The sequence below is a fragment of the Myxocyprinus asiaticus genome, chromosome 2 (genome assembly GCF_019703515.2).
Source record: "Myxocyprinus asiaticus isolate MX2 ecotype Aquarium Trade chromosome 2, UBuf_Myxa_2, whole genome shotgun sequence".
Classification (NCBI taxonomy): Eukaryota; Metazoa; Chordata; class Actinopteri; order Cypriniformes; family Catostomidae; genus Myxocyprinus; species Myxocyprinus asiaticus.
In genome coordinates this window covers 9,483,649-9,500,564 of record NC_059345.1, presented here as the reverse complement: position 1 = coordinate 9,500,564, position 16,916 = coordinate 9,483,649, and the positions used below count along the sequence as shown (strand labels likewise).

The 16,916-nt window shown below is 36.9% G+C and overlaps 1 pseudogene; it reads right to left on the bottom strand.

Annotated features, from left to right (window-relative positions):
* Positions 1-623: 623 nt before the first annotated feature.
* LOC127413551 (aryl hydrocarbon receptor nuclear translocator-like protein 1) overlaps positions 624-16,916 on the bottom strand; it is a 28,959-nt pseudogene continuing 12,666 nt past the window's right edge.

Genomic DNA, 16,916 nt, shown 5'->3' with positions numbered 1-16,916 from the left:
CTTTATGTTAAAAATACTTTATCCCATCCAGAGACAACTAGTAATAGTATAGTAGGCCATTTGTAAGTGCTGTGTTTATCATCCCATGACCAGCCCAACACAGCAACATTGGCTCAGCCAATGGCAGGTGTTTGGAGCGTGACAACCCGTTTGTCTGTTCAATGACAGGAAACCATTCTTGAAAACCTTCATGATTTTTGCAATTCCGTTAGGTGATTTAGTAGCACACCAATTAGACACGTCAGCTTTAATCATAACAGTACTGATAATGACATGTTGTCGGCATTGTCGTTGAACAGTCTGACACATCCAAACCATGCAAGTTTGCAGCATCAAGTAATTTTTCTGTCTTCATTGAAAGTAAAGTACTGCATGAAGTGAGCGAGAAGCTGTGGAGCAATGAGATTTCACTGTAGGCGAGGCTATTCAGCACAATGCGACAAAAATAGAATCCAAACAACCAACTAAATGACTTGTTGCATGTCACGGTCATGGCTAATTATGACAACAACTCAGATTATAATGGACGAGATAGGGTTCAAGGCTTTTCGCTTTATCAAATTGTGCCAGGTTGTACACATAACAGTAAAGTTCTCGCTCAAGTGCAGCATGACCCAGGACTTTTACAGCAGCCAGGGCAAGTCACTAAAATCCACTGGACCTCCCAGACCTGCATTTGCCTCCAGGAGGCTCATGGCATCCTCATAACTACTGGGGCTGCTGGAACCGGGTTCATCCATGACGTCACCAATACCAATGTGTGAGTTATCGCCTACAGAACGGGGGGCTGTAAAGTTAACCATTTAAAATGCACAGGCCAATCAATGGTAAAGTAGCTTAAGTCACACAGAATACTTACTTAAGACACAGCTGTTGGAATAAGGGTATCCTGTGCTGTCCTGATTCAACAGCATCGCTGCAGAAGGAATGTCTGGAGTTAAACCATTTGGAATCTGATGAGTTAGGGGAAAAAAAACTGAATGCTTGAGGATACCATTACATGTAATGTTAATGTAAATTTACAATACATAAACTTTCTTTGCCTCTATATGGATCACTGATAGAAATCTTTAAAAATCATGTAATCTAATAACCGGCATGTTGGTTTCGTAAATTTGTGAAAAACATTTATAGCATTTTCTACAAAAAAATGAATATTTAATGACTTTAGAAAATGTCAAGTGGTGTAACCGTCAAGTTACAGTATAGGTATGCAAATGTGTTCCTTGCACCTTGAATACACAACTTAATTAATAAAAATAAAAAAAATAATTTTTTTAAAGTAATGTAAAAATATTTTAACGTAATTTTTATTTTATTTTATTTTTTTACAAATATACATTTTTGAGTCACGAATACAAATAAATTTTCTTAGAGTTACTCATTTGACCTGAACAAAACCCTTTTCATAAAATGTAAAAAAAAAAAAGGGAAAATGTTTTTTTTTTTTTTACTTCACACACAGCCATGATGATAAGATCTTTGTTTTATGCTTTTTTGTTACATGACAACAGAATGGCTAACTGCAATGCTGGTTACACCATCTGACTTTTGTTTGATGGACAAACATTTTTTATTTTTTATTTTTTTATTTTAATAAACTGTTTAAACTAAATTGTTTCACTGCTTTTTTTTCACGAAATAATAACAAAAGATTATTCCAAATTACTTAGAAGTATTTTAACATCAAAAAATGGCACACTTTACCTTTAAAGGTACACTCAGTAACTTTTGCCTTTGTGTCATCTTGGACTTACACTGACACCTAGTGGCTTGGATGCAGCATCATTTAAAATCAATAGTTTTCAGTTTCAGATGCCATTGTAGAAATTAAGTATTCACAGTCAGCCATGATCACTTTAATCAATGAGTGAAAGTGTCAAATAACAGGACGGTTACTGAGATTAAGCGAGTAGTTTTCGGCTGGTCATGTGATTCTAACATGGCCGCCCCCATGTGTGGACCCTCTCCATGCAGAATAAAACAGCTTTTATAAGGTTACTGATATGACTAGAGTCTTCATTTTAATGCGAGTGTTCATGATTTCCTACATATATTGCCAAATTAAAATTCCAAATGTTACCTTCCTGCCCCCAAGGGAGGATGTGTCTGGACTCGGAGGGGGGTGTGCTGTTGGTGATGTTGAGGGGACTTGTGCCACAACTAGATAGGGGTGAGCCTCATATCCTGTGAAATTATAAGTCAAAGCCAAGACTAGATCCTATGTACTCTATTCAACATCTCGATTGATGTGCAGATCATTTGATTTCTGCTGTGAAACTATGAATGAAAATAATCTGAATTTACCTTTGGATCTCCATCACCTCCTCAGCGATCATGCGGCCAATTTTTCCTGCCTCCAGGGATTCCAGGCACAGTCTGGAGAGCACGCTTCCCTGAGTCAGAACACAGCAATTATCAGTACACATTTGAAAAGAACAGAGTTGCCAATTTCTTCTGAATTCTTATGGATTTTTCAGAATTCAATACAGGTGAGCTCTGTGACTTGCTGTAGATTACCATAGAAAATGAGTTTTAACCTTGTGCAACCCCACGTCCACATGTATTTTAGCTTTGCTATATGCAACGCATAATTTGAATTAATTTAAACCAACTGAATACTGTTCACAAGACCAGTGGTTCTCAAACTTTTTTGATGAATCTGTGAAGAGACATTGAATGTCTCATAATTTCTTTTAATTAAATATTACATAATCGTTTACGAATATCAGAGACCCCAGTTATTGAACTAGTTTAAATTCACCAAGAAAACGCTTAGACCTAAACATAAACAAGTCCTTTTATTACTTTCTGCTATTAAAGCAACTGCAAGCTTTTATTCTCTCTTCCAAATACATGTTTTCAGGGGTGGAATTAGGCATGGGCGAAACGGGCAGTTGTCCAGGGCGGCATCTTGTGGGGGGGAGGGGTGAATGAGGCATATAAACTTCTAATTATGTGTAATTCACGTTGGTGTGTATTTATCTATGTAATAAATCCCTTTCTGGAGTAATGCCTTGCCTCATAGACAATTATGAGTGCGTTACTGTAAACATGATTTGTAGAGGTCTGTCCGTCGAATAACCTTTTTTATCAATCAAATTAAATGCATGACATGCCAATTAATTAATCAAATTAATCGCAATTAATCACATATCAGTATTTACCGAGAAAGTCCCCCAAATAAAAATAACATTCATTTTAAATAATACATTTTTCAAATAATTATAAATATAATATATATAAAAACATATAATGAACTAGTATAGCATTGATTAGACAATACAAAAAGTGTCTTTTTTATTTCCATATCACTGAATATAAGCTTGCAGTCATTAACAATGCATTTTTAGGACACTGTGTCAAGTTAAAAGTAGATTATGCATGATAAATTGTGTAACTTCTTTAACACATATTTTATATTTTGCATATAATTAAATTGCACTAAATTAACGTGTTACATTTAACGCATTTTATGAAATAATAATCTTCCATGGCTATCAACAGCATGTCACAGATGCTGCAAATAGAGTATTAAACCCGGAAAATTCCTTTAAACCTTTATCACATAGGTTAAAAATAAAGCATTTGACTAAAAACTTCTGCTGAGGTGATGAACAGCAACAAGCATCTAATAGTCAGTGGTGTGTTTGTTGTGTTAGGATGAGGAGAGTGGATTAAATCTGTTTACTGTCACCAGTTGTAAGAACTCTGTCCATACTCTAGGGGGAGGCAGTGAGTTGAGAATGGCTGGGATCTGACTCATCAAGCGAACCGCCCCTGAAAACACACAATCATTTACTCATACTGTAGGAACATCAGGATAATATATTGTTGGAAACAAGCGAGTGTTCACTTATGAGACAACTGTATTAGTAGAGACAATGTATTCTACTTCTTTGGTCCAATGGTTCATGAAACTGAACCAGCGACTTCTTAAAGTTATGAAAAGCCATCTTTAATCTTGAACTTGTAACAGTTAGTGTTGATTTTCTCTCTATTCTGTAGTACTGCAAACAGAGACATGGTGATCTTCAGCCACAAAAATGACACGAGTATGGTCAACGTTGACACAGGAAATACCTAGAGATGACACGGGTATGGTCAGCGTTGACTAATATCTAGAGAAAATTGCTTTAATGTATTGTAGGGCTGGGTGATTAATCAAATTTTATTTTCAGTTACGATTTTAGCTTCCAACAATTATGAAAACAAGATAATCGAGATAAAACGATTATTGTGCCACATTCAGTTTCGCAATGAAAAACCCTGGCATTATATCTTTAAAGCATCCTTTATTAAAGTAAAAATAATAAGGAAGCGGGTTATGAAAATAAACTCCAAAACTGGCATTTCTCTGTGCGGTCAGCGCCGAGTCTATGAGTTGTGTGAAGTGACCGGGGAAGAGATTTAATCTTTTCCACGCTGATGCACACTCTGGCGCAGGGACACTCATCACTTGCACGCGTTTGCTGCAGCTAGATTATAACGTGATGGCTCGCGACGTAGTGAGTCATAATATATGTGTCACGTTCACTGTGTGTATCTTATCATGAAGAAAATCGGTGATACACAGCTCTACTAAGAAAAGAAAGTTTGTTTGTTTTTTGTGAGTAAAAGATGGATCGAAGTGAACAAAGGAGAGAGAGTGTAGTCTCAGCCCATTATACGCTGGAACAAAATACGTTTTTGATTAGTCTTTTTTTGGCTTGTTTTCCAAAATAATATCTAAAACTTCTTTAACACAATGTACATTTACTTTAGGAGCTATACTGCAAAAGAAACAATTATTATCAGAGAATGTTGAATGCAATATTTAATCAGCGCTCGTCATTAAAGCTTGTCCAGGACAAGTGGATTTTTGAAGCAGCAAATGAAAGATAATTTTACTTGCCCGACCAGACGAGCAGACTGATTAAAACGTCAATAATGAAAAAATAACCGGCTATACACTGGTCAGCCACAACATTAAAACCATTGACAGGTAAAGTGAATAACATTGATCATATCGTTACAATGGCACCTGTCAAAGAGTGGGATATATTAGGCAACAAGTGAACAGACAGTTCTTGAATTTCATGCGTTGGAAGCAGGAAAAATGGGCAAGTGTAAGGATCTGAGCGACTTTGACAAGGGCCAAATTGTGATGGCTAGACGACTGGTTTAGAGCATCTCCAAAATGGCAGGTCATGTGGGGTGTTCCCAGTATGCAGTGGTTAATACCTACCAAAAGCAGTCCAAGGAAGGACAACCGGTGAACCGGTGACAGGGTCATGGGGGCCCAAGGCTCATTGATGCACGTGGGGAGCGAAGGCTAGCCCATCTGGTCTAATCCCACAGAAGAGCTACTGTAGCACAAATTGCTGAAAAACTTAATGCTGGCCATGATAGAAAGGTGTCAGAACACACAGTGCATCACAGCTTGCAGAGTATGGGGCTGTGTAGCCGCAGACCGGTCAGAGTGCCCATGATGACCCCGGTCCACCGCCAAAAGCGCCTACAATGGGCACGTGAGCATCAGAACTGGACCATGGAGCAATGGAAGAAGGTGGCCTGGTCTGATAAATTACGTTTTCTTTTAGGTCATGTGGACAGCCGGGTGCATGTGCATCGTTTACCTGGGGAAGAGATGGCAGCAGGATGCCCTATGGGAAGAAGGCAGGCTGGTGGAGACAGTGTGATGCTTTGGGCAATGTTCTGCTGGGAAACCTTGGTTCCTGGCATTCATGTGGATGTTACTTTGACATGTACCACCTACCCAAATATTGTTGCAGACCACGTACACCCCTTCTTGGCAACGGTATTCCCTGAGAGGCAGTGGCTTCTTTCAGCAGGATAATGCGCCCTGCCACACTGCAAAAATTGTTCAGGAATGATTTGAGAAACATGACAAAGAGTTCAAGGTGTTGACTTGGCCTCCAAATTCCCCAGATCTCAATCCGATTGAGCATCTATGGGATGTGCTGGACCAACAAGTCCGATCCATGGAGGCCCCACCTCGCAACTTACTGGACTTAAAGGATCTGCTGCTAACGTCTTTGTGCCAGATACCACAGGACACCTTCAGGGGTCTTGTGGAGTCCATGCCTCGATGGGTCAGGGCTGTTTTGGCGGCACGAGGGGGACCTACACGATATTAGGCAGGTGGTTTTAATGTTGTGGCTGATCGGTATATTTGTTATAGCCTAGGCCTGTGTCACTTATTATAAATTTTATATTCTTATTCTGCTGTTAAAAGTAATCCAGAGAACGTAATTTTATAATTTGCTAGCGATCTAGTAACAGCTGCACCCTGTTTGATTGACAGGCGGTTTAGGCTATGTGTGTGTGCTGAACATGCGTATGTTCCGAAAATACTCGTACTAATGCACACCTGAATGGCCAAATAGATTTCAAAATTCCGCCAAAATGCACTTCTTGGTGAGGTATTCATGTAAACACAGAGAGTGATGTCTAAAGTGAACGTAAACAGCAGAGAAAAAAGCGGATTTGTATTAAAATGTCGAACTTGTAAGTATAAATGTAAGCTAATAGACCTGCTGCCATCTAGCGTCTCATTATAATAATCAAACAACCATAACAAGAAAATGAGAAAACACTCACTGCTCTTGACTGCGTAACTTTAGTAGTTTTAAAAAGTATTCATGTATTATAATCATACAGTGAAGAGCAGTAGCAGTTTTTTGTTGCATTTCATTCTGAAAGTTTACTTGAATACTTGAAACTGCTGTTAAAAACTTTTAAAGCTGTTAAAAAAAAGCACTGAATTTATTAAATGTGTATTTTTTGTTCTATTTTGTTTTTAATCTATTTCTATTCATTGCTGTTTTTTATTGTTATTTTATTACTGAGTGTTTACTAGTCTTGAATAATTCCATAATTAACTAATTAGTTAGTGATATTATTTGTTGTGGAATTGAGAATTTTGGTATTGTGATAATGTGTAGCCTTTATTGTACATGGTAGGTCTTGCTGCAATAACATGATGAAAAAGTAGATCTCATTCCACAGAAGTGTGAGCACCCCTGCTGTAAATAAATGATGGCGATGGAGGCTTTCCTTTATTTGACTACCAGCTACTACATAAAATAAAATAATTATCATATGACAATAGCCTCCTTCCCTACCCAATGCAGTTAACATTTCAAGTTCAAGGAAATCCACTGTTAAACAGGCAAATTTTTTTAAAAGTTCAATAAATGCATGATGTTTCCACAGTCAGTAAATAATCGTGTTAAATAATCGTGATCTCAGTATTGACCAAAATAATCGTGATTATGATTTTTGCCATAATCGAGCAGCCCTACTGTATCATTACCCTGTCTATGGTATTCAGCAAGATGTTCAATGTCATCCTGATGGAAATACTCATAGAAAGACATGCCCAGCAGCTCTTGAGGTAGATAAGCAAGAATGGCAGTGAACCTGAAATGAAAAAAAGTATGTGTCATGCACAGAACACAAAAGAAAGTGTTTTTAAAGAGTGTACAATGTGGCACTATATTGATATCCCTCAAAAGTTCTCCACAAAAAGCTTATGTCACACTTACATGGTTAGGCAGAATACTTTAAGTATTCTGGGTTGAATATATTATATTAAAGAATTCTTCTATAATAATTTTGGAATGCATATTTATAAAAGCAAGGCACAATTGGAAGAATTACATGTGATGTCATCATTATCTTATCAAAACCGCTGCACTTTTAACATCTAAGTGAATCTGAATAGCTAGTTTCTTTAAATTAGATGTGGAGTTGGACACTAATGTTTTTCTTTATGGAAGGCAGAAGTCAATCAGAAGGCAGTTTGTGGTCAACTACAATATTTTAACATTTTAACAACATTTTAATCTTCTTAGACCATTATTTGATTGGACTGACAAAGAATAATACGTTTTGACACAAAATTAGGTAAGAAAAGCAAATAAACCATATTTATTTTCTAAATGATAACTGGATGCCACTTGCCGAAATAAAATAAAATAGTGACATCATGTGACAACAATAGAGTATAATGATTTTAACTAAGCTTGCTTGCTCAACTGCTATTTCTCAACAGATGTTCATTCTGCAAGTTTCTGATGCGTTCTGTCTTTAAACTGCAATGCTAGACACGAAGCCACAGCTGCATATATGTATTTATCCAGCAATTACAATCACAGGAAACAATGTATCATGTGCTCAAACGTTATATTAGTGAAAAAACTTTGCCACTGTACTGATACTGATGCACAGCATATTCAGTCCCATTCAATTACCCTGGTATAAATATATATATATATATATATATATATATATATATATATATATATATATATATATATATATATATATATATAAACACTGCTGCGATGTTTTGTTTTATTTTTTAAATACAGCTGCTGAGGGAGTGGCAGTACATTTGGCATCTCTCTGTCTACCCATATGTGGATTATGAAATAGTCTCATTCGGTTTTCACAGAATCAGAAAATAGTTCAGAGTTCAAACCCATCTAAAAGGTTAGCCACATTATATAACTAGGTCTAAACTGTATTTAATTTTAGGGCACCCATCGATTACCATTCAATCCAAATCTTAACCTTAACCCCTAGTCCACAGAGACAAACTTCCCATCAATGGCGTGGAGTGAGACATACTCGGTAGGCTTCACCCTGATGTCTCGATTGGTGGGTTGAGGGACAAAATGATGATGTAATTGGCTAATGGCCACCAAGCAGCTGAGATTTACTATTGTTAAATTGTATTATGTTTATCGTCATTTATATCGGCCATTGGCCATCCAGCTCTTTAGATATCGGTATCGGCCATTTAAAAAACCCATATCGGTCACCCACTACTTCCAAACAGCCCTCCTAAGCGCTTTTCTCTTCTAAGAGTTCTTCTTCTTTTGTTTTTGCCGATTTGCATTTTTCATGCATATCACCACCTACTGGGAAAGGAGAATTTATAGTAAAAAATAACTTAATCTGTTTCTCCCCCACACCTATCATATTGCTTAATGGCATTACTGTCCTAATTGCATTAACCTATGTTACGTAAAGAGACACATTCAAAGGAACATATTTGTACATTATATGGGTCATACATTTTTAATTGTTTTATTTTTATTTATTTTTTCCCATAAGGCCCATTTATATTGTTGGTAAAAGTTATTTGCACCAACAACATACATCATTTGTGCATAAGGATTTTAAAAAAATAATTTCATAAAGACTACATAATTGTATGTAGATTTTTAAATCAACAGATGTAAGCAATAATATTATCATTAAATTATATTATATTATATTAATGGTACATGTAGAAGTATGCTTGGCTGTTAATATGACAACTGTAAGAATAAATGTATGCGATGTATGTACAAGCATGTTCTTAAATTATAAAAAAAAATAGATTTTTTTTAAAAATATTATATATCATATAATATTACATTATATTATATTTTATTATGCATATATTATATTATTAGTATAACCAAAAAGACCAATCAATCATAGAACAACCTGCGGCTTTTGTACTGAAGTTTTACAGTACAAATAGCAATATCTAGCCAATTAAATATTTCAGAGCAGAGCATAACTACAAAAATGTATATTCACTACAAAAAATTCCATAATTTTTTTTTAGATCTTACTTATTTCAACAATTGGTCCAGGACTAGAAATCACATTTTAACACGCCATGATATTTCCACGCTTTCCCAAAATTCAGTTTTAGTCCTTTTCACTCTGGGGACGTTTTTAGTTCTGAAAGTTACTCAGTGTTTTCATAATATATCAAGCTCGTTTATCTCAAAAGATAAAATGCGTCTCAGTTGTCATCAGACTGTCTTCTGGGCAGTTAACCGGTTTAACACTATTATTCTCTTTGACCTAATCATTATCTTTGACCTATTTTTCACTAACTTGACCTGACAGACCCAGGGTGCTGTGACACCCAATTAAACCTGCTATGCAACACCCTGATCTCCCTACGCCGCCTGCCCTGTGTCGACACATTAAATTACGGGCAGGGGACAAGCACTGTCTGTTCTTTTTACAATAATAGGTTAGCCACCTGTCTCTCTTCAAGTCTGTAATTTGCATTGTGGAAAGTGACATTTACAGACATTAGCAGATCACGTGAAAAACATGTGACAGTTGAATTATGGGAATTGAGTAGTCTTGTAATAGTAATAATAACCAGTGGAGCCTTGATAAATTCTCTACACTTCCACATCTTTTTTTTTATGACATTTCTGTCAGGAGCTGTTATTCAAATCACTATAATTAATGCTTATAATTATGGTTAGTGATTTGAACAAGTTTGACACTGTGTCAATTAACTTGTTTCAAACTATTTGTGCTACAGACATAAATGATTAATAGAATTGTGTTGCTTGTTGAGTAGAGGTGTGTTATTAATTTTGTAAGTGATCAGACTTACAATTGCACTTGGCTTGGCGGACAATAAAACGTGCACAAAAAAATAAAAAAAATAGAATCGCTAAGACCAGCAAACCATCTAAGGGTGGTCTACGCAGTTTTTCAGCAGTGATATGATATGAGAAGAGAAAGTAGTGAGCTTAAAGAAATAAATACCTAAAATTCTGTCCATTGTTACACTGTTTGGTATAGTAGATTTTCAATGAAAGATATTAGCAGTCATAATAGTGCTCTTAAAAAAAACAGATCACATCAAAACAATGTAGGTTACATTAGCAGAAAGAAAACAAATATGCAGTCTGTGTGTAAATCAGGCAGGGGAGGAAAGGTGAAACAGTTCACAAAAGCAAGGCTGGTATTAGGTCACTTGAGTAACCCTGTTCACTGATAGTATGTTATTAAAAAGGAGAAGATCTAGGGGGCCTGGGTAGCTCAGCCAGTATTGATGCTGACTACCACCCCTGGAGTCGCGAGTTCGAATCCATGGTGTGCTGAGTGACTCCAGCCAGGTCTTCTAAGCAACCAAATTGGCCTGGTTGCTAAGGATGGTAGAGTCACATGGGGTAACCTCCTCGTGGTCATGATTAGTGGTTCTCGCTCTCAATGGGGTTCGTGAATCACAGAGAGTAGCATGAGCCTCCACGTGCTGTGAGTCTCCGCGGTGTCACGCACAATGAGCCACATGATAAGATGCGCGGATTGATGGTCTCAGAAACGGAGGCAACTGAGACTTGTCCTCTGCCATCCGGTTTGAGCTGAGTAGCCGCACCACCATGAGGACCTACTAAGTAGTGGGAATTGGGCATTCCAAAAATTGGGAGAAATTTTATTATAATAAAATAAAAAAAAGGGAGAAGATCTGACATGAGTTGTGTATTTAAGTCTTTTTGCAAACAACATTAGCAGTTACAGTCAGTAATATTGTAATAGAAAAGTCAGATCTATTTTACCATCTATGATCAAAACATAAGAGAGGGAGATCACAAACAATTCTCCTTTATTTAAAAGTTACATACATACAAAGCCTATAAAAACAGATTATCTGATCATAATGCATAGCTTTTGAATTTTCCCTTTTATACTACCAGTTCAGCAATGAAAGCAATAAACAAATAACATTGGTATCAGTTTATTTTTTCCTAATGTCAAAAATAGAGCATCTTTTATTTACGTTGTTGACTGCAGTTTAAAATAATAAGGCGCCGTTCACACCGAATGTGTCCTTGTGTTAAAAAAGCTAGACGGTGCCCCACAAATAGAGTACACACAGGTGTCTTGAGACATGTTTAAACATGTTTTTTTTTTACTTGACACAACGCCAAAAAAACACGCCGCTCCTGTGCAATACGGCGAGAATAAAAAAAAATCTAAATCAAAAGATGCGGCACAACGGTCAAAGACGTCCATCTAGCGCATGTTTATATTTGAAAACAACTGAAAAACAGCGTGGATGAACACAAAAACATGTTCAGTGTGAAAAGCCCATAATTCACCCAAAATGGAACATTCTGTCATTATTTACTCACCCTCGTGTTGTTTCAAACTGTATGTCTTACCTTCTTCCATGCAACACAAAAGGAGCAGTTTAGCTGAAAATGAAGGATATCAGGGCCTAAAATCTAGCAAAAAAGGCAAAAAACAGCTTGTCTGGGAAAACTTTTAGTAAAATTTCTTGCCAGCTGCTAAACACCTTCTTACTGCCATTGGTCCACGTCATCGGTAGGTGTGACCTGGAGCTCCACCTACTTTGAGGCTGACAGCTAATTCCGTTTAAGTTGTTCAGTCAGTCAAGATCAGTCAACATGAACACACCAGCGTTTGTCACTCATGTGCCTTCTGCAATGAAAGCCATTCACATTGCTTCTCTTTTACAAACTTCCCATTAACACTCTTTTACAAACCAATCTTTGCAGCAGTATCATCATAAATTACAATAACAGAGTGTAATCAGTGCATATTATGGCCGTGTATAGCGTGTTAACACATTAGCGTCATGATTTCAGAATGTAAACAAAACAAATTACGCATTATCTACTGCATTTATATTACTTTAAATCATCATCAAGTAGTTAAAAAAAGCATCTATTACTGATCTAGTGTGAATTCTACTTAAAGAATGAGGCATAAAATCATTGATAAAATATTTCAATGTCACATTATTTAAGGTTTTACTGAGCGTCCTCATATTTAAATGTACTTCTAAATGCCTCCCACAGCGGTGTGGCAGGTGTCTGAATGTTCGCAAACAGTATACCGTTGCTCGGCTGTTTCAAACTTCTTTTTACCCCTGACTGAAGAACTATGAATAACTTCTCCGGAAGTATATCAGGGCATTAACGCTGTTCATTTTCATACAATGTAAGGCAATGGGGACTAGGGGTATCAATCTCCAAAAAAAAAAAAAAAAAAAAAAAAAACGTTTTTAGCACCATAAAAGTAGTCAATGTGCTATATTACAATACAATAATTTTGTGTAAGGAACAGATGGAAATTGAAGCTGTTATTCATTGAAAATCTAAATCAAATGGGTTTGGAACAACATGAGGGTGAATAAATGATGACAGTATTTAAATTTTTGCATGAGGCATTCTTTCCACACTTCAAATATCTAAATATCTAAGAACACAAATATTGTACCTCAGATAGCAGCCATCTTCTCACAGTGCTGGCTTCTGCTGAAATACACAAAAAGGCACTGGGCCTGAGAGAGGACAGGACAGAGACAGAGACAAAGGAAGGGTGGAAGTATTTATTTTTTAATGAAAGTTAATTAAGCAGCATTATCTCACTTAAGTGATGTGATAAGTGTGTAAGGAGTCATCATCAGTAGTATCAAATGTCGTGATGAGTAATATCTGTGACTGCAAGGACAGCAGATGGGCTCTGTGCAGATGGTGTACTGAAGTGGTGCTCTGAGTTCGGCCAGACTGACTGCAGCAGAGAGACAAGCTGCTTAACTGACCCACCTAACATGCGACCACCCCGAGCACCAGATGCCCTGGCTTCACCTGCATAGCATGACCTCTGTCGCAACAGGCGTCACAATGTACCATGAATACAGTAATCATTCTGTATCATGGTTTATATCAAAGCACCATGGTGTTACCATAATATTTACATACACCATTTATTAACATTATTTTTAATGTTAAAAATCTAGTATACTGTATGTTGGAAATAACATTAACTAAGCTAAATATGTGCTATAAGTGTTGTTCACTGTTAGTTTATATTAACTAATGTAGTAAACTAATTTTAACAAATGCAATGTTATTTTACAGATATTTTGTGGTGTTAATGGATGAAAACTTAAACTATACTAAAAATAAAAAAACTAAAAAGAGCCATTTTCAAAAACTAAAAATGAAATAAAAACTATTTATGCACAATTAAAACAAACTAAAACGAAACTGAAATTGGAAACCAAAACATAAAAAAAAAAAAAAAAAACTAAAGACATTTTCAAAACTATAATAACCCTATCAAGCAAATTAATTTTTACTCCTATGTGTCTGCCCTGAAATGGGTCTATTAGCAAAAAAACATAAACATGTCACTTTTCGAAAACATTTCCTTTCTGTTTTATCTGTTAGTTCCTGGTGACACAATCTACATCAATAAATATTGATATAACACAATAAAGATCCACCATCTGTACAGGAACTAATGTGTTTACCCTGTGCCAAACGTGAAGATTAACACTATTTTTGTGAACACTGTGACATGGACAAAAAGAATCGAATAAAAACTAGACTTTACCACATACTGGTCTTTGTAGTGGAATGTCTTTTTATAGGTCAATAGCAGAGGTGGCACCAAGTCATTGTTTTTCAAGTTAAGTCTCTGTATTCACATCTCAAGTCAAGTCCCAAGTCAAGACAGGCAAGTCCCAAATCAAGTCTCAAGTCAAGACATGCAAGTCCCAAGTCAGGACAGGCAAGTCCCAAGTGAAGTCCCAAGTCAAGACAGGCAAGTCCCAAGTCAGGACAGGAAAGTCCCAAGCCAAGTCCCAAGTCAAGACAGGCAAGTCCCAAGTCAAGAAAGGCAAGTCTCAAGTCAAGACAGGCAAGTCCCAAGTCAAGAAAGGCAAGTCCCACTTCAAGACAGCAAGTCCCAAGTCAAGACAGGCGAGTCTCAAGTCAAGTCCCAAGTCAAGACAGGTAAGTCCCAAGTCAAGTCCCAAGTTAAGACAGACAAGTCCCAAGTCAAGACAGGCAAGTCCCAAGTCAAGACAGGTGACTCCCAAGTCAAGTCCCAAGTCAAGACAGGCAAGTCCCAAGTCAAGACAGGCAAGTCCAAGTCAAGACCCAAGTCCTCAACTTTAAGCATCAAGTATAAACAAGTCATTATTGCTCTTAGCCCAAATTAGTGTCAAAGTATTAATTACTCCATAGTACTAGCACGTTTTAGCACAATGCGTGGACTTTTCAGACGGTTCCTTACCACACCCTCCACAGCATGAACATGTTTTAGCACAAAGTGTGGACTTTTCAGATGACTCCTTACCCACCGTAGGCAAAATTTCCTACTTAATGTTAAATTAACAATCTGCAATGATTTCGCTGTGGCACCAGATGACCAGCTTAAATACAGTGGAAACCATGTCCCTTATTGATTTGATATGGGATGCATCATTTCATCTTAATATAAGGAAAGATCACGTATTGTACGGGACGGGTGGCAACTGTTGGTCCACAGTGCATCTTTTAGCTGGTTTCAGTAATAAGTCAGGCACAATAATGCACGCCAAAACTGTAGTTGCAGTGCACTGAGCTCTGTGGAACTGTCTGTGGCTTTTCAGATGCCTCACAATATTGGACATTGTTAAAGACACATCTGTAATTTTTGAACCACAGCTTCTACATGTTGCAATACTTTTGTTGCCTTCGATATTGTATATTTTACATCCAAATGAAATTACCTTTGGTATAATTTTGGCTGTGTCATCCTTGAATGTGCAGTCTTCAAACTTGGTCCTACTCTCATAGAAGTCGATTAGTTGGTTCTCTGATTAGTTGTCTGTGGAGCGTGGAAATGCAGATTTTTAAATCAAACTAATTGTTTATTGGGGAAATGAATAGTTGATTTGCAGCACATTTTTAAATATACAACTCTGATCTTTGGTTCAGAGGGCTCAAGTCCAAATCAAGTCACAAGTCACTGTGGTCAAAGTCTAGTCGAGTTGCAAGTCTTCTTTGATTATCTTGAGTCGAGTCGCAAGTCATCAAATTTGTGACTCAAGTCCATGCGACTCGAGTCCACAACCCTGGTCAGTAGTAGTACAGAATTCACTCAGCAGCTCAGTTAAATCATAAGCACTTTTACATATTTCTACTTTAATTTCAAGGAGTTTCCAATCATGCATGTGCATTCAGCTCTCTGCTGGCGTGTTGATGTCTGGAGACCAATGAATGTCCTTGACAGTGTCTGTGTGAGACTGATGTCTATGAAAGGGTGAACAAAGGATTAAAGATGTTAAAGATATCTCACCACCCCAGTTTCACCCATATATTTAGGAATGGCTGTCTCCACCATGAGTGCACTGATGATGATGGATGAATGAATGTATGGAGAAGCATCTTGCAGCAAAGAATGAAACTAAAGCTTATGATTAAACTCTATCAGATTTTTCATGATCATTTGGATGAATGAAAACTTCCACACACAAACTGAGATTTTTGCTCAGTAATGTCTCAAAATGCTGCAAGCGCATAAATTATGCCTATGTAGGAAGCTTACCAGGTTAAGACACAACCTGTGTGTTTACCTTCGGAAAAGGCTGGTAAGATCTTACAGTACCCTGACACACCATGCCGGGAAACAGCAACAACTAAAACTTCCCTGAGGTAATGACAGAAAAACACAGTTATTCACACTATGTAATGTCAAACCTAGACGTGACATTTATTATAATGGGCTTGCTTGACCATTTTTACAGGTTTATTTAAATTCAGAGTAGTTAAAATATTGATAATGATCTATAATCCGCGTTAATAAATGATACCTTTATGAAAACTTACCATGGATTTACTCTAGTAATATTGTATTAACCATGACTGTAGTAACCATGTTTTTTTTCTCTTTCTTTCTGATACAATTAACCATGGTTTTACTACAGTATTACTGTAAAAATTATTAAAGTAATAATTGAAGTTACCCATTTTTTTCAAAGAATTCGTGAAAAATTCAATTTAATAGAGGTACCGGTATTGGTATCGATATCGGCGTTATTGGCCTAAATCTACTTGGTATCGGATCGAAAAAAATATATGTGGTATCGCCCATCCCTATTGTATCAGTATATATTCGCTATGACCTACATTCCTCTCACTCTAATGACTAGAGGATCACTAACTTACTTATTGAGCCAATCACATTCCCATGTAGACTAAGCGCCACCTTCTCTATCCAATCAGAACACGCTTAAAGAATCTAACAGCCAATGAGAAAACTCAGCGAAAGATTGTAGCATTAGTGGATGACCAAAATAC